The sequence below is a fragment of the Hylobates moloch genome, unplaced genomic scaffold (assembly GCF_009828535.3).
Source record: "Hylobates moloch isolate HMO894 unplaced genomic scaffold, HMol_V3 SCAFFOLD_13, whole genome shotgun sequence".
NCBI lineage: Eukaryota > Metazoa > Chordata > Mammalia > Primates > Hylobatidae > Hylobates > Hylobates moloch.
Window position 1 is genome coordinate 100002602 of NW_026652288.1, and position 22350 is coordinate 100024951.

A 22350-nucleotide genomic window follows, 5' to 3' on the forward strand; every position below is an offset into this window, starting at 1 on the left:
GCTATCTACCAAAGTTAGGGTCCAACTCTCCCATAGAAACTGGGAGATAGGGGTGCTATCTCCCGTGATGTTCACTTTTCAAAGAGATGGCCTCCAGGTCTCCCTAGTAAAAGGCATTCCTAGGTCACAGAGCTGAAAAAAGGCCTTGTCTAGTCTTCAAAAGGATTTATATACATTTCAAAGAGTACAAAAAGTGCTCAATAATTGCAAGTTGGCCAAAGTAAATGCTCTGAGAGAAAGAAAGAAGGTGAAGAATCTTTTCCTTTATTTTCAACAAGAATTATGCTTCTTAGTTTTAATTTGTACTTATTCTGACAGAAGATAGGTCCTATTTCATCATGTTTAACTAAGCAGTTCAGAATTAAAGTTTTACTTTTTCTGAGTTTTAGATTCCGCTGAGGTTTGTCTTTGGCCTTGTGGTAACAAATTATACACCTCCATGTTGGAATCTGATTTGAAAATTCATTAGCATTTCTTTAATTTGTATTTTTATTGTAATAAAATTTACCATTTTAACCATTTTTAAGCCTACTGTTTTGTGGAGTTAAGTACATTTTCATTGTGCAACTATTGCCACCATTCATCCCCAGAATTTTTCACATTTTGTACTGAAACTGTAGCCTTTAAACATTAACTTCTCAGTCTGTCCTCCCCTCAGCCCCTGGCAAGCACCATCATTATCACTGTAACCAACCTATTCAAAATGCCCATGAAATTTCAATATCCTGTCTCTGGATGAGAAGTGGAGAATTGTGTTTGCCCAGGATTTTAAAGATAAAGGTGTTTTCTTGGGAAACTGACTGAGAAAAACAACTTTAAAACCTTGAATGTGGTGCGCCCATTTATACAAGTGATGCCACACTAATTATAAATAACTTAAGTCTGTGCAGTTCCCCAGAAATGTCTCATTTGTGCCACTTCATTACTTTCAAACTGATAATAAAATACCCTCCTAGTGAAAGATTTTTTTGCATGTAACTCAGGGATTTTACTAATGTAGATTTGGCATTTTTCACAACCCTTGCTCCAGTGAATTTTTATCTTTCTTAATTGATCGTTTGGACACAGCAAACGAAATATTGAACACTTCATATATTTTGTTTTATAAACTGTCATGGATATTAAGGAGAATGATGTGAAAGAATCAGGGCAGACAATCTGCTGCAGTCAGAGAACCTTATTTAAAATCAAGCTTTGCTATTTGATTGTCACGATATCTTGAGTTAGACACTTCACCTTTTTGCACCTAATTTCATCATCTGTAAAACAGGAAAATTATATTCCCCTTTGAGTAAGTTGTGTGAATATGAAGTAAAATAAGACATGGAAAGAAGCACCGTGTATAGTGTCAAAGCATGAATTCTTTCAGTTGAGTAACGTACTTAACATATAGCAGAAATTTGGAAAATACCTGTTGAGTGAATGAACAGATGTTATTCTCAAGGTTAATTTTTCTAGGGTTCTCTTTTCTGCACACATACTCCTGTCTTTGCTTATAACCTCCCCTCTCTTGGCTTTCCTCTGATTCCTGATCGTATCCTCTTCTCCTTACCCAAATTATGCTTCCAGTTTAAAAACTCCAGATCTCAGAGTTTGGGTAGTGATCTGAAAGGGCTCAAGGAATTTCTGTTATATTCTTTCACAGAAAACTCTTCCTTTCTAAATGGAACTGCTTCCTGAAAGCTTTTGGGGGTTAGAAATGGCAATTAGAGTTATCCACTGTAACATACACAAAGATTAAGGGAATTGGTTTTTTTTGTTGTTGTTGGTTTTTTGTTGTCGTTGTTGTTGGCTAGCATCAACAGGCTCAGGGGAGTTTACCCTAGCCAAAAAAAAAAATGATGAGCTGTGATAATGTCAAATCAGACATGTGAATCCAAATTAAACAGAATTCTTGGTGTAATTCCAGGCTGTTCCCACGATGGTCATTGGGTTGGGGCTTACTAAGCACCTCTGTTGTTCAGTGTCACCATACACATGATAAATGCAAAAGTATGTATTATAAAGCAGCATAACCAAGGCTTACACTGACAAAGGCAGATGACAATCCAAAGGTATTCTGTTGAATGTGCCTCACCTGACATGTTTTAGTGGAAAAATCACCGCCACCCATGATGATGTGAGAAAGAAATGAGTGTTGAGAGGCTGAAGGAGCAGAAAACATATAAAGGAATTATAGTATTTTCCTGGATTGAGAAACGGCCTGTAGAATCACTCTGTTTAGAAGAACATAATCGTTCAGTCAATAATCCAGAGCGTTTTCTATATGCCAGGCTTCAGGCTAGACCCTGGGAGCCAAAAATGAATCAGAAGTGGACCCTGTCTGCAAAGGTCTTAAGAGAGAAGACATACACACTTAATTAATAGTACAAGATAACAAAGCACATTACTGAGACTATATGGGAAGCATAGCTAACATTTTAGGGAGAAGATAGAAATTACATCTGACAGAGGGAAGCAGGGAGGTTTCATGAAAGAAGTGGTTTCGGAAATATGTCCTGAAGGACAGGTGGTATTTGTACACATGGAGAGGGTAATGAAGGGCATCCCAGGCAGAAGAGATGAGTAAAGGGGAAAGAAGGCATGGGGTGATCTGTAGCAGTATTTGTATTTGTACCTGTGATGGGAGTGCTTGATATGTGAGAAGTGGTGGTACAGCAAAGGATTGGAAAGAGTTTGCTGCCAGATCGTGGGAGGATTCAGAATGTCAGTGAAGGACATCAGGGAAGTGGCACTAGGATATTTGGTGTGAGAAAATTGCTTTGGTCTTTGTCATCAGTCAGCCTTTGCAGGTGTTCCCATGGCACCCAACCCTTTCCTGAGGCTTTTACAGCCGTCTTGTTTGCAGTGTGGTAAATATCTCTTCCTTTGGATTTAGAGAAGGAGATTTCAGTCTGTTTTTCATATATTAGAGAATGGAAAGAATATTTACATGCAAAAACTCTTAGTTTTTAGGTCACCCTAATAAATACATGCATTTTCTTCCCTTTTTCAGAAAGAGCAGAACAATTAAAAATAACAGCACTTTTAATTTTTCTAACATTAAGGTCACACAGGTGAAAGGGTTATTTGGTGAGTCTCATATGTGCTTACTCCTTTTATAATTGGAAAAATAAAGGCTCCCCTCTGTTTTCTGACTTTTTCTGTGTGGTGTCTTATGTTCTGATTTGGCAACAGTCTTTAAGAATCCAAAATTCTGGAAGTAGTGAAATTATCATCAACTCCAATTAGCTACACTGGTGGAGCATAGCATTATCATACTTAAATCCACCAGCATGTCTTACATCTCATTTTAGCTAGTCATTATGCCATTGTGCCTCCATCAGCTTGCCACGAGAATGGTTTAGCAAATTAGAAAATTGATTTGAATTTCCTACTTTTTTCCCAATTAAAAATTCACGACCCGTACTCTAAAACTACCTCCAGCAGGAGTAATACACCCAGTGAGAGAATTCATAGGAATTCCTCAAAGCTTGGTCTACTGTCTGGGGCCCTGACACAGTCAAACTCCACCTCCACCCTTTTTTTCTGAAAAAACTTCATTCAGCATTTCCAAACTGTGGCAAGGATCCTGATGCTTGGAGATGTTACTAAACAAGAATTACTAAAGTCAATTAGGTTTGAGAAACGCTGTATATTATTACTAAGTAATTTAGTTTCAAAACATGCATTAGCATCCTGAAAGGCCCTGAAAGAAGTCCTGTGGAAAAGGATAACTTTTGAACCTCTTTCACCTAATATTAATAACCTAATGTTTCTCTAAACTGAGGGTGAATTACTAAAACATAGCTTTTCAAAATCATTCTGTAAAAGCCTAAGCTGAACAATGTGGATCAATATGTGGCCTTCAGAGGGTCTAAGATAATTTAAGAATGAAATTTAAAAATATCAGGTGACTCGAATTAAGTAGGTACATTTATGAGGACTATGCATTGTATCCACCCTCTATTTACCTACCAGGATTTACGTGAATATTTTTTCATAGCCTGGAGAGCCTTTCAAACCCTGTCTGTGTTAACAGAGCTGCTACATCTGATATTATTTTCCTGAATCTGAAGAAACACCAAAGAGGACTGAAATAATAAGACATTAATTTCAGCTGTAGAATGCCGATGTTGCTGACCCTGCAGGGTTATTGCAGAGGAAGATTAATTATGCAGATCTGCCACCCTAGGCTTTGGAGTTGAAGTACCCTGTTGTAATTCACTGCAGGATCATTCATGTAGCCAGCATATTGATATGATTATTATTCCACCAAGGTTTTTATCTGCCCCTAGACAATTACAGAACCACTTACCAGCATCTCTCATTGACTTCTTATTTAAAATTCCCAGGGCCACAGCAGGCATTCGGGTCCTTTTATTGGAGACAGCTACAGATCAATGACATGAAGCAACATGGGATTTTCTGTAGGACATGACAAATGCTGAGATTGTTGCTAAGCAGAAGATAGACATTCAGATTCCAGTAGAAAATAGTGTTGCAGTGGCTCTCTAACACAAACTTTGAAGGCAATGACAAGAACATACAATGGAAATATTATGAGATTTGGTGTCAAGGCATTTGAGTTTGAACACTGGCTTCACTATTTAGTATCCATGAAGCTATAGTTCTTCTCTAAAATGGGATTGAAATTAAATGACAAACTCTTGGCAGCTTGAGGATCTGGAGATCTCTTTAGGTTGTGAGATGAAATGTATATATGTGTGACATCCCTGCTAGGGTATGTATATATGTGTGAATCCCTACGAGGTTGTGAAGTTTTAATGTATAAATGTGTGAAAAAAAACTTTGTGAATGACAGAGTGTTTTAAAAATATTTTTGTGCTAATGGGAATGGCTTTCATTCCCTGTGTAGTCATAATGGAACATACTTTTCATGGCCCCATTGCTTGGGTGATGACCTATTAATGCCTGTAATCACCTAACACAGAATGTAGTAACTGTGCATTGGTATGATCAGCAGCTCCATGCAGTGTACATCCTTGAAATGATGCACAGAATAAAATTCCTATTTCCTATTACTGTTCTCAGCCCAGGGTTTTAAGGGACTTCAAACCTGCAAGATAATATTCATCTGATTTGCATTTTTTTCAGTTAAGTTTTTCTTTCTGTTCTATAGATCGGTGGTAAAAAGTATGGCTTGTTTTGTTTTAATTCTCCCCTAAGAGCCTTTCTTCCTTATGCATGGCTGCATCACAGAATGCTACCTGTCTTCAGAGACCAGCTGTAGTGCCAGCTCCAAGGAATCTTTCCACCCTCACCCCTCAGTCTAAACCCCTTTTCTTTCCCCACAACTCCTATTCTTTACCACATTAAAATGCAAGTAATTCCTTCCCCACAGCATGCTGGCATGTTGCTTGGACTGATTTGTATACTTAGTAATAGCATGAGCAAACACAGCTAAACAGCTTTGTAGAGTTAAAGAAATAATAAGGGCAAATACACTTTTAGGTATTTTATATACGTTAACTCATATAATCCCCTCAGCAATCCTAGGAAGTAGAAATTATTATTCTCCCCATTTTGCAGATGGGAGAAGTAAGTCACAAAGAGATTAAGTAACTGGCCCAATATTTCATAGGTACCATGGGGGCAGAGCCAAGAATTGGTAATTAAAATAATAGGCTTTTAAACTATGAGGTTCCGGTGAGCCATATGCAAATTGGAGATTTCTATAGGTTGTGAGTTCCTGGATGTCTCGGGCAATGAAAATCCGTGTCATCTATTAACATTTAGCATAAGGGCTCCACATAGTAGGTATCCAGTTGCATGAAATAGCTTTGCATTGGGAAAATTGCCCCTTGAAAGCTTAGGATGTAGCCACAAAATGCCCCCCTTGTCCTCTGTCGATATTTTTTTAGTATACGTTCTGCATTCCTGCTCAGTATGCTTGTCAAAGCATTTTAAAACCTCACATTAAGCACTGCTCGAGCACCTCTCTGTGAGGGAGGCCAGTGTTCTGTTTTTTTGTGAGTAGCTGTATGGGAAAGATAAGGCATACTTGTTGAAATTAGGGTTACTTGAGTCTTTAGTGGTTTATGGATCAGTAGATAATAGCACTATAAAATTCCAGCTCATTCGCATTCTGATGAAAGGGGAATTGCATGGTGTTACTTTATTTTCAATAAAGTCACCAAATGTCAATGCACATGAAAAGACCTCTGGCCATAGTCCTCCGCCCCTTCCCCCCATCCAGTGTGATCTGGTGACTGAGGTCACAGCCCAGACTATGGGACTGGTGGGTGCGCATTGCCATCTGTCAGGATGATCCTGGTGCCCAAAAAATAGTGAAAGAAGCCATAGAATTTTCTCAACAGGGACACAGACTCACACAGACCTCCTCAGTGTTAGTTCATAAGGGGATTTTCTTTAACACTTTAGATACAGAAACATGATATTTCTTTAGGGCTTACTTTTTTGGCTTATATGAGTTCCCAGGAAGACTTGGAATATTATCTTTGTGTTTCAGGGACAAGAGTGGGGATTGGAGCAGTGAGGATGCCTAATAGGCTGTTTTCTCCTATAGACTGAGAATACCTGAAGGTAAAGGCTGCACTGAAGCCCCTGTGCTTTCTCCCAGGTGGCGAAGGGTTGGCCTGGTGCACTGTAAGTCTGCTGTGAATGTTCTAATTTAACTCTTGACTTTAACTCTTCCTAATAAAACTAGTTGTGGAAACTGAGGCATAGGGACAATAAAATACGTGGCCAATGTTATAGCACTTGTTAATGCCAGAGTCAGAACTAGGAAAGAGGACTTGTCCTGCCCATTTCTCTGTGTAATGGAGAATGAGGAGCCCCTGGGTGTTGCAGGGTCTGATGGAGTGAGGGGGGCCTGTCCGAGGCTTCTGGGCACCTGAACAGGAGGGGAACTGAGGCCCTCATCTGCTGGATGCTTTCTATCAAGCCAATCATTTTTCTGAAAGAATTGGGGGAATGATACTAGGAAGTGCTGCTCTGTGAAGGGACAATTGACTGTATTGTGAGGCCAAGGGTGGCTTGGATCCATTCAAGTCTAATTTCTGAAGACAGGTTCATTTCATAGGCACTGGATCTTGATGGCTGTCACAGAACTTACAGTGACATCTGTTTGAACCAACCTTTTGAGAATATTCCATCCTTAGGATGACGTATGGCCTGACTAGAGAATGCAGTGTGCCTGTGAATCCATACATAAAAGTATCAACATCTCATATTTGTAACGTATTTCACCATTTATTAAGCTTTATCATAAACATGATCTATTGTGATCCTTATGTCATCCTATGTCATCCTTATGTCATCCTTATTTTATTGATAAGGATTCCAGCATTCAGAGGGGTTATCCAAGGCCACACAGTTAAAAAGTAATCAACAGCAAACTAGAACAGAGGTTGACTGTGTCCTAGAGAAATGTTCTTTCTACTACCCAGAAGTTGCCTTGTACTTATATGTGTTTATTGCATAACAAAATTGGACTATACACCGTGGACACAAACTTAGATTCCCAGTCAAAAAAGGAGTGTAGTAAGAAAAAATATAAACAAAACAGATCAGGGCAGAAGTTTCTCAGGCCTCTAAGACAGGTGTAGATATCTACCCAGAGTTTTTAGAAAAGGAATAGTTTATTTTTAGGCAAAGGCAAGATAAGAGAGACTCTGGAGAAGCTGCAGAAGGGACCTGAGTCTTGAATTAGGCTGTGAGAAAGTTAAGACCTATTTCCTTTCAGTGATAGACAATTTGGTCTCAAGCGGAGTTTTAAAAAACATCTATATCTTGTGGATTGAGGATTGATTTGGGAATTATGGCTTGGGCTCCCCCTTCTGCAATTAGAGTTTTCACTATGGCAGTATTTTCCATGAGACTTTAATAGGTATATTGCATAAAAAGAGGTTCATGGTCAAATTGTTGTGGGACATTCTCCTTAGGGTTCTTGTCACATGACCAGGAAAGATTAGGCTCACAGACATGTAGAAGGGTGAGAAAAATGGGATTTATTTGGCAAAAAGGAAAAAAAGGGAAACAGGGTCTCTCAACAAAGCAAGAGTCCTGTTAGGAGGTTTCCCGCCTCACGGATTGAATCCCTGGTTACCACCCAGGAACAAGAGGAACCAGGCTCCTCCCCCTTGCAAAGGGTGTGAACCTCTGTAGCTCCACCCCATTCTCCCAGTGTGCAGGCTGGTCAGAGGTTCTCCAGGGACCCCTTTGTACTTGACTGTCTCATTCCCCCTGAAAGAAGTACATTTAGCTGCCATTAGAATAAGGATAAGGATAAAGATGAAGACCAATCTTAACTGCTTCCTGCTGACAGGGGGTGCTGTTTTGGGAAAATGACAGTCAGAGCACCCTCAGAGGCCTATGTAAGGGTCCCCAGCAGAAGGGGCCATCATCCACAGCTCCGGTTGCAAGACCGTTTGGAGTTTGACGGCCTGAATGTGAGAAGAGACAGACTGGGTTATTAGAAAACATGTATTTAAATGAAACAAGTCGGGGGTGAGGACAAAAATCCTGAGGCCTTTTACCAGTTTGCACAGTCAGAGAGAGGCCAAAAGCCTGATTGGTAAAACAACTTTTACCCTTTTACTGGCATGTCAGGCTTCTGGGTTGCCTTCTCCCCAGCCCAATACTAAGCCAACTGATTTAAAGTTTGGAAAATTAACTTTTCCCAGTTTGGAGGCCGCATCCAAGGGGAGTGTTTTGTAGTATGGAGACACAATTACCTGTCAGTGAAGAGAGGGCAGAGGAGGAGAAAGGAAAACAGAAGATTTTTTTTCAAAGGAGTTACAGGGGTTCAGGATGCATTTGAAAGGGGTACAGAGTGAAGATGGACGGCTACTCATCTAGAAAGAGGGGAGCAGGCATCCCTGGTTCCTTTCTCTTCCTAGCAAATACCTGGGGTGAGTGAGGGAGAGAAGGAAGAGTGTCCTCTTTCCCTTTTCCATCCTTGCATCTCTGAGTCCCGGCAGCCTTGGCATGTGCCACCCATGGTTGCCAAAGCAGGCACCCATGAAACAGTGAGTGTGTAGAGAATAGGAAGTATCTTCTCTCACCTATGCCTCTATTCCCCCTCCTATCAGTAGCCTTGGAGTTCCCTAGACCTCATTTGTGCCATAGATACTAGCATGACCTTTATCCATGAAATGGGAGGCTTGGCTTAATTGGCAGGAATTAGCCATTCTCACCTCAACTGTGCCTTTTAACCTGTGTTATCATGGGCCTCTGGATCCCTTAGATCCAATTTTCTTTCCTAGGGCTTTGACCTGAAGCTTGAAATTGAGTTTGGGACAACAATATGTCTCATGGGGAATTGCATGGACTCCTTATCATAAGCCAAATGCTGAGGTGAAGCTGTGGAATTGAGTCCTCCTCCAAGAAGGGAGAGAAAATGATGTCTTGTGACATTTCCAGATAACTGGTGGTTATAGTTATGCTTGCTAAGATTTGGGTGCATGGTGCTTGGCTTTGGTTAGCTCCCTTGGTCTTACTTTCCCAAAAAGGAAACCTCCGGGTGATGGATATACTATTTATTCCTATCACCTGGCAGGATTTGCAGGATCATTGCTCAGAACTAGAATATGGATCCAGATTTCTACATTACCCATCCCGTTTGCTCTTTCTGAGCTGCAGCCGGAGATTGCTGGTTGGTTCACAGGAACAAGCAGGATTAGTCTGAAATGTAGGCAAAAACGTAAAAACAACTAATGAGTTGAGAATTTAATGACAAAGGTATGATAAGTTTTGAAACATAGTTTCTCTCCAGTCCTTATTTTTGTTAAAAAGAAAAATCGTGGTAGGACTGACTCGTTTGCAAAATAGACTTTAGTCTTATACTTGGCCTGATTATTTGCATAAAGTAGAGCAAGAATAACTGTTTCTACATACACCTTTTAGATTGGCTTTGGTGGAATCTCAGATAAGACCTTTTAAAGCTGAGCCTAGCCATGGGTTTGTATCTTCAAATACCTATGAATTGGGTGATCCTCTCCTCTTAAGGTCCCAAGATAAATTTGGAGCTCTTGGGCCTGTTAGAAAGTGACATTCTCTACTGACCACAGGTCAGGAACCCTGTACGAGGACGGCGTAGACAAGAGTATGAAGCCAGCTTTTTTCCCCAGGAGCTTTCATTGGCTTTGCAAGTCGAGCTTGACTCCTTAAAGGGGAGCATACTCTTCAGTCAAACCCTTGGTAAAACAAACAGTTTTTGCAATTGTGTCCTGTTGCAAAAGAAAAATGGATGCTTATCGTACTGATGCAAATGACTATATTGCCATAATTTAAAAATACTCACAGGTAGCTTCCAAATTCTAGAGGAACCAGGCAGAGAGAAACAAACATGCTCCAAATTTTCTTCACAGGAGGATACCTTACTCAATTATTAAAGGCTGTAAATAGTTCAAAATAAGTTTCTTTGACCCCGAAAAATAAAACAAGGATCAGCAATATTCCAAGTAAAAGTTTAAAAGATTGTGTTAGTTTTCTCAGTTCAGTCTGTTTAGTTCTTGTTTTGCTTGATATTTGTGAACACTTCAGCTCTTTATGAGTCCTGTACATTTTTCTTTTATTCCACTGTTACAATCTCCAAAGTTATCATAAACCTGTATTTAAGAGCCCCTGCCAAAGTTCTATAGCTCATTATAAACAATCTTTTGAAAAGGATTAAAACAAGCCAACAATTGTCTGTGAATAACAAAATGTCCAGGGTAGTTACAGTTAGAAACACAATTGACAAAGTTTGGTTATCTCTGTGGTTTACAATAACTTAACATAACAAGCTTGTTATGATTGATAGCATATACTCAGACATTAGAATTTTAGAAATTCCATACAATTTTGGAACATATATTAGCATTATTCACCAAAATATTTCCTAAAGAAGATTGAACATCATTTTGGCAATCCAGTGTACCTAAACATGTTAAATAATCCTGTTTACCTCTCTTTTCTGGACACTCCAGTGGCCCTTTGTAGTAGCCAAAAAGCCAGGTGTCAGGAAAGACAATTTTGTAACTGAAGTTTGATTTTGGGAAGCCTGCTAAATATGTTAGAGGTTTAAAACATTTGATGTTCTGAAATAGAATTCCAGATTATGATAAATTATTTTACAAAAAATGAGGACTCAGGAATTTAATAAGCAAAAAACCTTTTATAGCCCTTTACAAATTTTGCTAAAGAACAAATTAGTGCCTTAACAGTCCCTTGTTGTGCTTTTATTTCAATCCTCAATTTACAGAAAAACCATATACCTTTTTGAATTTAGTCAATATGTTCACACAGGGGATTTTTGCAGGATTAATTTTTACACTCCTTCTACTGCTTGTTTGAACTTTTAGCTTTATCTTATCTAATTTAAAATAATTCTTTAATCCTGGGCAAGAATTTACATTCGTCTCAAAGATTAAAGTCACGTGAACTGAAAGGTACCACAGCTTTTGTCTTCCCTTTTAAAAACATTTGATCCAAGTGCTTATCTTCCTTTAGGACAATTAATTAGAGCTCTTTTTATAGACATCACACACAAAACACATATACAACTATGCAGACGTGCAGAAGAAAACCTAGTCCCCACAAGATCCTTCATTTGGCAATCTCATATTTGGATTATTAGCCTCTGCGTGCTTTTAATTTTTGGGGTTCCATGAGAAAAACGGAGGTCTTTCCCCTCTCATGCATGCATTAAAAGTGGTGAGGCAAAATGGAGAAAAATAATTTAGTTGACTGAAAATAAAAACCACTTTTTCCAGAAAAACAAGGTCCAAGAAAAGGAAAACATAAAGGCCTTTTGAATATAACTATAACTTGGATATCCACTTTTAATTAAGCTGAGCGCTCCTTAAGAAAATCCTTTTAACTCTCTTAATACTCAACAAATGGCCAATATTTCTGGCTTTCACATTTCACTAAAGGCTCAGAGCAAGGAAAACCCAATGCAGTTTGTGGAGGGGAAGGGAATCAACAAATAGCAAAAGGTCATACAGATATCAAACCCTAAAGGACTCATTTCCTAAGCCAGGATTGAATCCCAGCCATAGGTAAGTTAAACAAAGCCTTGCCATGTGGTTACATGCCACACCCCCAAGGACATACAACAAGGTGGAGGCCTGCAACGAAGTATTTTACAGACCATACAGAAAGACTGCAAAGCACACCAGACTGGCTACAACTTAAGACCAGCCTCACAAATCCTTTTTCATAATTAAAACTTTACGGAGAATATAAACATTGATCCTTATAATTCCTAGCCTAGTAAAATGTCTTCTAAAAGGAAAACAAACAAAAAATAAATAAATAAACAATAACCATGCTTAAAAGTCAACTCCTGACCTGATGGAGAAAAGGAAAGAAAAAAAAAAATTTTTTAATGTCTGGGGAAGAACCTCTTATTCTTATGCAAATGCATTCCTCCACCGGGGAGAGAAACTTAATTGCTGTCCAATGGGGTTGAACCCCTTGGCCAGGGAGGGGAAGACGCCATGGATGCATGGCATTCCCCAGCCCCAGCTGGGATGGGAGGGGGAACTGGAGCTACCGTTTGCCCATCCATCCGGAAAAAAGAAGGAAAAGGCCATGGAAAGGCTGGGTTGGACCGAGGCCGTCTTTTCTGACCCCTGAGCGTGACAGTGGTGGCGGCACAATTTCCTCTACCCTCAGAAGTCTGAGGATGAAAAGGTTTAGAAATGAGAGGGAAAGAGATTTCTTGTTTTGCATCTCACTCACCCATTCTCAAACCCCATGTTCTGGGCACCAAAGATGTTGTAGGACTTTCTCCTTAGGATTCTTGTTACACAACGAGGAAAGATTAGGCTCGTAGACACACAGAAGGGTGAGAAAAATGGAGTTTATTGGGCAAAAAGGAAAAAAAAGGAAACGGACTCTCAGCAAAGTGAGAGTCCTGCTAGCAGGCTTCCGGCCTCACTGATTGAATCCCTGGTTACTACCCAGGAACAGGAGAGGCCAGGCTCCTCCCCCCTGCAAATGGTGCAAACTTTCATGGCTCCACCCCGTTCAACCAGTGTGCGGACCAGTCGGAGGTTCTCCTGGGGACCCTTTATATTTGGCTGTCTCAAAATAACTTTGGTTAATGTTGTGTTAAGCCAAGCGGATCAGAGTATTCACTTGGCAGATTACTCCAAACCTTTAAAATGCCAGTGTGTATTGTGAATCTCCAAGAGATATGTGATATGTTACTTTTCAAACTTATTTTTTGGCCATGCAGTCCTTTTGCAGATTGCTCAGCACAGGACATGATAATTTTCATCTCAGATTTTGGAGGAATTGTATCCTACTTGGCCATTTGCTTTCTTGTTGTTTTGTGTGTGTGTGTGTGTGTGTGTATGTGTGTGTGTATGTGTGTCTCTAACTTTGCTCCCTACCTGTGAGATCCCTGATTAAATAAATGAACAGTGTGTTTATTTCTATATATTGCACAACTTCTATTAAAGTGTATAAAATAGGGGCTTAATAAATACATTGATTTGAATCAAATTTGATGCTGTAGATTCAGAAGCTAGGGAATTACAGGTTTTATAGAGAAATCTATGAAAACTCAGCCACAATTTTGTTACTTCTGGCCTTTCTAACAGCTTGTAGAAAATGCCTGTCTCTCGAGAGTCTCACAGACAGGATCGTGATCTTCAGACCATCCTTTTGAATTAGAGAGGTTATTAGTGGCAATGTTGTTAAGGGAAGTTTAAGGGGAGAAAACCTCAGATGGCTAAGAAACTTCTATGCTGGGAAAAGTAATTAATTTCCTAACCTGGAGGTGACTGGATCTTAGTCCACAGGTGATAGTCTGTTTCATGCCTATGGTGGTGATAATTTCACCTAATTCCCTACTTGAACTTCAAATGGCATCACATTGCCTAAGTGATGTGCTCCTTCCTCCCTCCTCTCTACTCTGCTTCCTTCTCTACTCCCTACTCTCACATGCTTTGAAATGCCTCTCCTGCAGCACTGTTGTCTATGCTGTGTGGGGGGAGGGTTGGATGAGAAGAGAAACATATAATCTCAAACATACAGAAAAAGTTACAGTACAGCAGAAAGAGCATTTTTTTTCCTGATCCATAATCCCAAACATGTTTTTATAGCCGAAAGATTCGTTTCATGATCAGGCATTGCATTTGCCTTGCTTCCTTCAGCCTGGAAGAGCCTTTCCATTTTGCATTAACTTCCTACCTTGATACTTTTGAAATTTACACACCAGTTGTTTTGTGGAATGTTCCTCTTTTGGGTTTGTCTAATGTTTTTTCATTGTTATAATTAAAAGTATGTGGTTTGAATACCTCCGAAAATTGCAAGCTTCATGAGGAAGGGGGCAGTTTCTCTCCCTCCTCCTCCAGACTGTCCAGAGCTTGATACGTATTTGCTGAGTGAATTAAAAGTAGTGTTTGACCATCTCATCATAAATTACTCCTCCTTCCAGCCTTGAAGTTCCCTGACACATTCTGTGTTGGATTTAACTTGCTTTCTTGGTTTAACATTATATAGATAGATAGATAGAGATTGCTCTATCTATCTATCTATCTATCTATCTATCTATCTATCTATCTATCCATCCATCTTCTATCATTAGTTCTGTCTTTCTGTAACCTCTTCCTATTTTCTTAAATATGCTTTAACCAATGAAAGAGTTTTTCCACATTTTTTACAGAAGCACAACATATTGACAGTACAGAAATATTGTGTTCAACTTTTTCATTTTGTTTACACAGGCATCATCATGTAATTACCTAAGAACTAGAATATTAGCAGGCCCTAGAAGCCTCACTCTTGCCCCTCCCTTTAATATCTCAAAGGTAATTCATTTTCTGATTTAAATTAAGCAATTCATAAAATATTTCCTTATCGAATTTAAGTTCTCTACCCCTTCAGTTTCTTTCAAATTTAAACAAAACCAAGCAAAAACTTTAGCTTATTTCATAATAAACACTAATTGTCATAATATGTAGCATTATATATGTATATATATGTATACACACACACATATATATGTTTTCACATGTCACATCCTTTGATCCTCTCCATCTGCCCTATGAGATAGTCAGGACAGGGATTTTTACTGCTATTTTAAAAATGAGGATATGGGGCCTAGAGAAGGGAAACCTCCTGAGCCATGATTTTTCCAATTTCCAATTTCATCATAGAGCCTATCACAATAATCTTGGCTTTTCTGTAATTTGTCAAGGCCAGACTTGACAACTAAAACTATCTTCTTTGAAATATTTTGAAAATAGAGCACTAAACTTGGACCTAGTACACACAAAGTGTAGGGCATGGCAAGTTTTGCCCAATACTCAATGGTCAACTTGAACCACACAATTTGGGCTCTTTTTTGTAAATAATATTAATGGTAGCTCACATTGTCTACTACTCCATAGTTCCCCGATTATTTCACATCCATTATCTCACTTAATAAGAGTTGATGATAAACAGCATTTGCTGAGAGCAGTTTGTGTTCCTGGATGGTGCTAAGCACTTTACAGCAATTATTAAGACTTTCCTCTCAACAAATGGTGAGGTAGTTGTATTAGTTTCTATCATTCCCCAGCCTCAGTGTCCCTAAGTAGAGAAATACTTAATCATCAAATTGTCCTCTGGAGAGAAGGTACAACGGAACAATTCCTTACCTTGTTTAAAAGGATCCATGAACCCCTAGCACATCAGTCTTGAATTAACCATCAAGACAGTGAGCTAGTTACAGATCTTCCTAAGAGGTCAATGTGAATATTCCTCACCTCTTCTCTCAGGCTCTCCAGTATCACACAGTCAAACAAACTAGGAACTTCAAGTTCAGTGCTCTTTTTAAATTGCTCTTTCACCTTCCTCTCACTGAAAACCCAGTTCTAGTTCTCCCTTGTGAGGGACAGGACTTCATGATGGTATTTATTCCCTCACTCCACAGAGCATGTTGCTATTCCAAATATTAAAGCACAAAAGGGAATCAATCTGCTCACATTCTATTCCAAGCTTCTAAAGATGGCAGGTGGTATATTATGTATATGTGTCCTCTCAGAGTGCTGAGCACTTTGAAACTATTTCCTAAATAGGGAGAAGGCAGTATCCAAGAGGAGTGTGCTAATGTTTCCTTATGAACTTTGACTCTGCTGTTATATCAGTAAAGGTTAGCAGTACTGGCTTGGTAAGCTGAAAGTTCGGGCATTTCATTGATCTCTCCATGTGCCTCCACACTGCTAGGCATTTGTGGAATATTCAGTGCTTAATGACAAGGCTGTGTTATTTTCAAAGTAAATGTTGAAAATAGAAACCATATTTAGGTTAAAACACCTTTCTTTAAACTGTCAAAAAGGCTCCATAAATCATTTGTTGAGTTTTTAAAAAGAAAAATCATACCACTGAAAATATATTTCTAATTAATGCACTGTAACATTAACTTTTTTGGGAGTACAGCTCTATGAATATTAACTCATGTATCGAATCAAGTAACCACTGCAACAAACAGGATACAAAACTTTTCTGTTTCTCCAAACAACTCTCATGTGCCCTCCTTTTGCAGTCATACTCTCCCATTATCCCTAACCCCTTGATCTGTTCTTGGTCACTCCAGTTCTGTCTTTCTGAGAGTGTTATTTAAATGGAATCATACAATAGGCATCCTATTAAAGTTGGTTTATTTAATTCAGCACAATGCCTTTGAGATTCATCCAAGTCATTATATCAACATATATAATGTTCATTGCTTAGTATTGCTGAGTATTATTCTATTTCTTTAGATGCCACAGAATTTGTTGACCCATTCACTTGTAGAGTGACAATTGAATTGTTTCCAGCTTTAGGCAATTCATAATAGGGCTTCTACAAACATGCAGGTATAGCTTTTTGTATGAAAGTAAGTTTTCATTTCCCTTGGACAAATATCTAAGAGTGAGATTACTGGGTTGTATGGCACGTTTATGTTTAACTTTATTAAGAAACTGCTAGCTGTTTTCCAGAGAGGGTATATGGACATTTCATATTCCACCAGTACGAGAGTTCCATTTGCTTTGCATTCTCTTCATCACTTGGTATTGTCAGTATTTATTTTTTAATTTTAGTCATTCTGAAAGGTGTATTGTGGTATCTCCTTATAGTTTTAATTTGCATTTCCCTGATGGCTAATGACATTGAATGACTCTTCATGTGTTTATTTGACTTTTGCATATCGTTTCTGTAAAGTGTTTCCTTATGACTTCAACATTTTAAAATTGAGCTGTTTCTTATATGATTCCTCCTACTTTATTCTTCTTTTTCAAGATTTTTCTCAATGTCTTAGGGCTTTCTGTTTTCATATAAATATCAGAATCAGTTTCTCTGTAGCTAGAAAAAATCTTTCTGGGATTTTGATTGGAATTAACTAAATCTGTAGGCCATCTTGGAGAAAATTGACTTATCTATGTTGAGTTTCTCAGTTCATGAATATGGTATGTCTCTTCTATTATTTTCTAGTACCATTTTAACAAATTACCAAAAACTTAGTTGCTTAAAAAAATCCACTTATTGTTGCACAGTTTCTGTGGGTCAGAAGGCCAAGAACAACGTGGCTTAGCTGCTTCTCTGCTTAGGGTTTCATAAGGCTAAAATGATGGTGTCAGCAGTATTGTGTTCCTTTCTGGTGACTCTGAGATGAATATATTTCTATTCCTTTAATAGTTACTGGACTATTCAGGTCATCTGTTTCATCTTAGCTGAGCTTTAGTAGTTTGTAGTTTTTGAGATATTAGTCCATTTTATCTAAGTTGTGGCATGTATGAGCCTAGAGTTTGTAATATTGCCTTATTACCATTTTAATGTCTCCTTGATCACTAGTCATGTCCCGTCATTCATTTCTATTTTTAGTGATAGTACTTTTTTTCCTTGCTTAATGTATCACCTGGCTTGACGTTTATGTTTTATTGTTCTTTTCAAAGAACTAACTTTTGGTTTCTTTATTTTTCTATATGTATATATTTCCTGTTTTAAAATTATTTGATTTCTACTCTATAAAATTTCCTTTATTATGCTTGTTTCATTTATTCTTCTTTCTCTAGTTTCTTAAAGTGGAAGATTAGATTATGGGCTTGCTATCTTTCTTCTTTTCTAAGACAAGCCTTGAATGCTACAAATTATCCTCTAATAACTACATTAGCTGCATCCCACACACTTGGTATGTTTTATTTTTATTCTCGTCAAGTTAGAAATATTTTCTAATTTCCCTTACAACTTTCTTTTTAACCCATATATACTTTATTTTAAGGCATATATTTTAACTTTGAAGGGTTTGGAGATTTTCCTATTATCTTTCTGTTATTGATTTCTAGTTTAATTCTATGGGGAGAGAACATACTTTGAATTCTTTTAAATTTGTTAAAATTTGCTTTATGATACATGATATGGTATATCTTAGTGAATGTCCTATTGAGCAGAATGCAGTATTTTTTACTTTTAGAATCTTCTAACAGTTGTTCCATATAATATGCTCGTGTTTTATAACTGCATTCGCTGGGAAAGACAGGATGAAGAATATTTACTTCATTTTACCTCATATCAGAGCCTTCCATGTCACTTTGCCAAAACTTTCATTTACTGATAAATATTAGATTTGAAATATTCTGCACAGGGATCCTGTTTTCAAAAAAAGCCCTATAAACTCCACAAAAGATTGATTATGAAAATAACTCTCATGTCTTAATAAATGCTATCCCTTTTCTGTAGATTGGAATAATTAGTAGCTTTTCCTGTTTTCTTCAAAGCTTTGTTCGTTATATCTTAGGTAAGCACAGAATGCAAGACCTACTCAGACTTTTTGCGGTAACTTAGAGAAAAGAAAAGGAAAGATCTGAATGGGATTAGGGCAGAATCGGGACTCAAGGAAGTGATTTGACTACAGGGTTGACCTTTCATGGGGATGGCCTTCTGGGGTGTATTCCTTGGTGTAAATGGCCAAGTTTTCAAAACTGTGAATGGTCATAGTTTTCAGTGGGCAGGTCCTAGAAAAGGGTGTCAGTCAACCATGGCAGAATGAAGCAGGTTTAGCAGTTTCATGGTCATAGGAAGTTTATCTAGCTGACTGCAAGCCTTTACAGGGACATAAGGTAGGCTCCTGGAACAGGGTGCTGACAAGCACCAGGTTGAAGGCCTGAGTGGGTGTTTTCTGAGTATAGAGTTATATATGGGATCAGGAAACTGAGGGACAAATCCAGTCCTGTGACCTGGTGAAATGCTGCTGTGCAGAAGGCAGGCAGAACAAATGGTGATTCACGGCAAATCCCACCCTTGGGGCAGCAAACCTAGTTTCAGCCTGTCACCTGCGGGCTAGGTGAGAGAATCCAGTGGTCAGAGTGATGGAGATGAGGAGATGCTAATGATTACCAAGTCTAGAGAATGCAGACAATAAAAAGTTTCATATGCAGAAATAGATGTTAAGGTGCTGAGCACATGTTAAGACACATCTTTAACATTGTTGTCGATTACAGAGAACTAAGTACATTTTAAATCTTCTTGCTAAATGATATAGGCATTAAAGTTGATATACTGGGAAACAATGGGATGAAATATGAGAGATGTACCAAAACGTAAGGGAGAGAGTGTGAGGATTATCATGCAGTAAATTAAATGGATAACGCAGGAAAGGCTGGGAATATATTATATGTAGGTTAGAATCATCTGAAGCAACAGCAGGGTCTGTTAGGCCCCATCACAATAATCTAAAGCTAAGCTCTAATTTGGACACTGAGAAACTATGTTTATTACCCATGTCCCTTTGCTTTCTGACAGTTTCTCCATCTCTGACCCAGCACCCTCTCACTCTGAGACGCAACAACCAAAAGTGTATTACTCTTTACGATAATAAAATTCTAAGGCTGAATACAAGACAATGCTGAATGACCCAGCATTCTCTGAGAGGTTGCCGATCAGCCAAGCACCTCCCAATAACATTGGTGCCTTTAATCTGTCAAAACCAGCCTGCTCAATCACATTGCCTTTTCAGTCTGCTTTATTCTAACTCATCACAGGGCAGGACTGGCCCTGGATGTGTGTTTGCAGGAAGGTTATCTTTAGATTAGCTTTGCCTTGGTGACCTGACTCCTTGCTGCCTTCAGCATAATCCAGTTACTCTTGGGAATATCAATTAAGGCCCTCAATCACACTAATTAGAATGTCTTCTAAATGTTGCCTTAGGAATTCAGCAGCTTATAAACAGGCAAACTGGGAAAATCTAGAGGTATGTGGGGGTTTTTAAATAGCCGACAGCAATTTGAGAAGGCGTATTGCTTTAGCATAGCTGAGAAGTGGGGCTGAAGTTACGGTTCCCTGAATGCCATGAAATCTCTAGTTGCTCTTTGCTGGCAAGTTTAATGCAGAATTATTAATTATATTTATTAATGACTTGGATGAGGATATAGGTTGCATGCTGATCAAGTTTGTAGATGTCACAAAGCTAGGAAGATAGTAATTATTGTGATAACAGATTCAGGAGCCAAAATGACTTCAAGACAGAATTTAGCAGCAATCTATCCAATACATGCCTGGCAGTGCTCTATAAAGTACAATTTGATGTTCGTATTGCTTCTCTACTCAGAAAACTTCGGTGACTCCCTATTTGCTCTTTAAATCCCAAGCCCTTGGCCTGTTATTTTAAGGCTTTGCCATATTATGATTCTATCACTGTCTGCTTTCCAACAAAATCTTCTATAGTTCTTTTTCTAAAACCTTGTGCTTGAGCAAAACTCAATTCTTTATATACCATTTTCCATTTGTGTTCTATGCTTTCACTACCTTTGAGCATTATTCTCCACTAAAAGTTTCTTTTTCTCACATGTTCCTTCTGTCTCAAGTCTAAATATCCATACCAGTTCAAATGTCACCTCTTGTGTTTCGTCTTCTTTTATTGTCTTGGCTGGAGTGACCTCTTTCCTTTGCTAATCTTCAATAACACTTATCTGTTCCTCTCTATTTTTGTCACTTTTTACTTCATATTGCAGGGTTTTTTTTTTTTTTTTGGTGCACGTTTTAAGTTTCTGTTAGACCCTGCCTAGTGCTAGAATTTCTGTCTGGTAACTCTTTTTATCTCCTAAGTGTCTACGGATGTGTGTTCTATACATAGTTGATGATACTAAAGTGTCTTGCTGGGGGTTCATCTTTACTGTGGAAAAGGGCCTTTAGAGAAGACCCTACATTTTGCCCACGAGAGGCTTCGTAGCTATATCATAGCAACTTGGAAACTCAAAGGATAAATCCTTGAGGGGATGGATATTCCATTTTCCATGATGTGCTTATTCCAGATTGCTTGCCTGTAACAAAGCATATCTGGTCCATACACACACACACACACACACACACACATCTACTATGTAACCACACACACACACAAACTAAAAAATTTGGAAAAGAAAGAGAAAATGCTCAATACATGTTTTATTGAACAAATGAAAGACTGGTGGAGAGAAAAAGATTTCCCCAAGATCATAATATAAGAGCTGGAAGGAAGAGGTGCTGGGAAGAAAACATCATTATTTATCAGATGAAACAATAGCTTGTGATATGATGAACTCACCTGTGATTTGTGTACAAACCAGGCTAAAAAAGGAAGAATGAACCAGAGATTTTTGGAGAGGTGTGGTCAAGAGAGGTGACGGGAGTTGGAAACTTGCATCATCCTTTAGGGTGGCCACGCCTCTTGGATTCCTTGTGTAGTTTATACCTTTTGTTATAATTTAATGCTCTTAAAACTGGCCCATTTTAAACGATGTTATATGGTCATCTTATTTATCAAATACCTCTTTGATCTGTTTAAGCTGCTGCATACCTGTGGTTGTGAAACTTGTGGCATAGGCTATTTGAGATAATAATCTTTGTAGTTAGCCTAATGTGGATATAAATACGATCTTTGTCACTTACTAGAAATATGAACTGGATAAGTTATCAAGACCTCTACAAGCATTCTTACATGGCTGTTACCTTCGACACAGAAAGCAGAGTTCTTGAGCATGGAATTTCTGCATCATCTTCAGGTTTCAGTATTTATAACCCACGGAGGTTTTACCAGTGGCCAGATATGTCTTGGGTAGTAGGAAAAGATATACTTCACAGAGCTGTGAAATTTCCAGGTCTTCGGCATTAAACGTCACACAACCAAATGTAAGGGTGTGGTTCACACCAGTTGGCTGTTTCAGATGGTTATTAATAGGAAGGCTAAAGGTCATAGAAAGTAGACTCCTCCCTCATCATTTCTGTCTTCCAGTGAGAAGAGGAGAGCATGAACAGCAGGGAATTAGATTTACATATTTTCCTTAATATAAATTCAGAGTATGGTAGATTGCAGACAAAGTCTGAATCCAGGATTTCTAGACTTTCTATGTGTCTATGTGTCACTAAAAGGGAAAAGTGCCTGGATTGTAA

The 22350-nt window shown here is 38.5% G+C and overlaps 1 protein-coding gene across 4 annotated transcripts in view; it reads left to right on the forward strand.

Moving 5' to 3' along the window:
* Positions 1-22350, forward strand: part of IL1RAP (interleukin 1 receptor accessory protein) — a 221563-nt gene that overhangs the window by 104663 nt on the left and 94550 nt on the right. Inside the window, exon 2 of one of the 4 annotated variants that reach the window (XM_032171908.2) lies at positions 14688-14771. The exons of the other annotated variants lie outside the window; for them this stretch is intronic. The gene's annotated coding sequence lies outside the window, so the exon portion shown is untranslated. The remainder of the gene's footprint in view (positions 1-14687; positions 14772-22350) is intronic. 4 annotated transcript variants of the gene reach the window in all.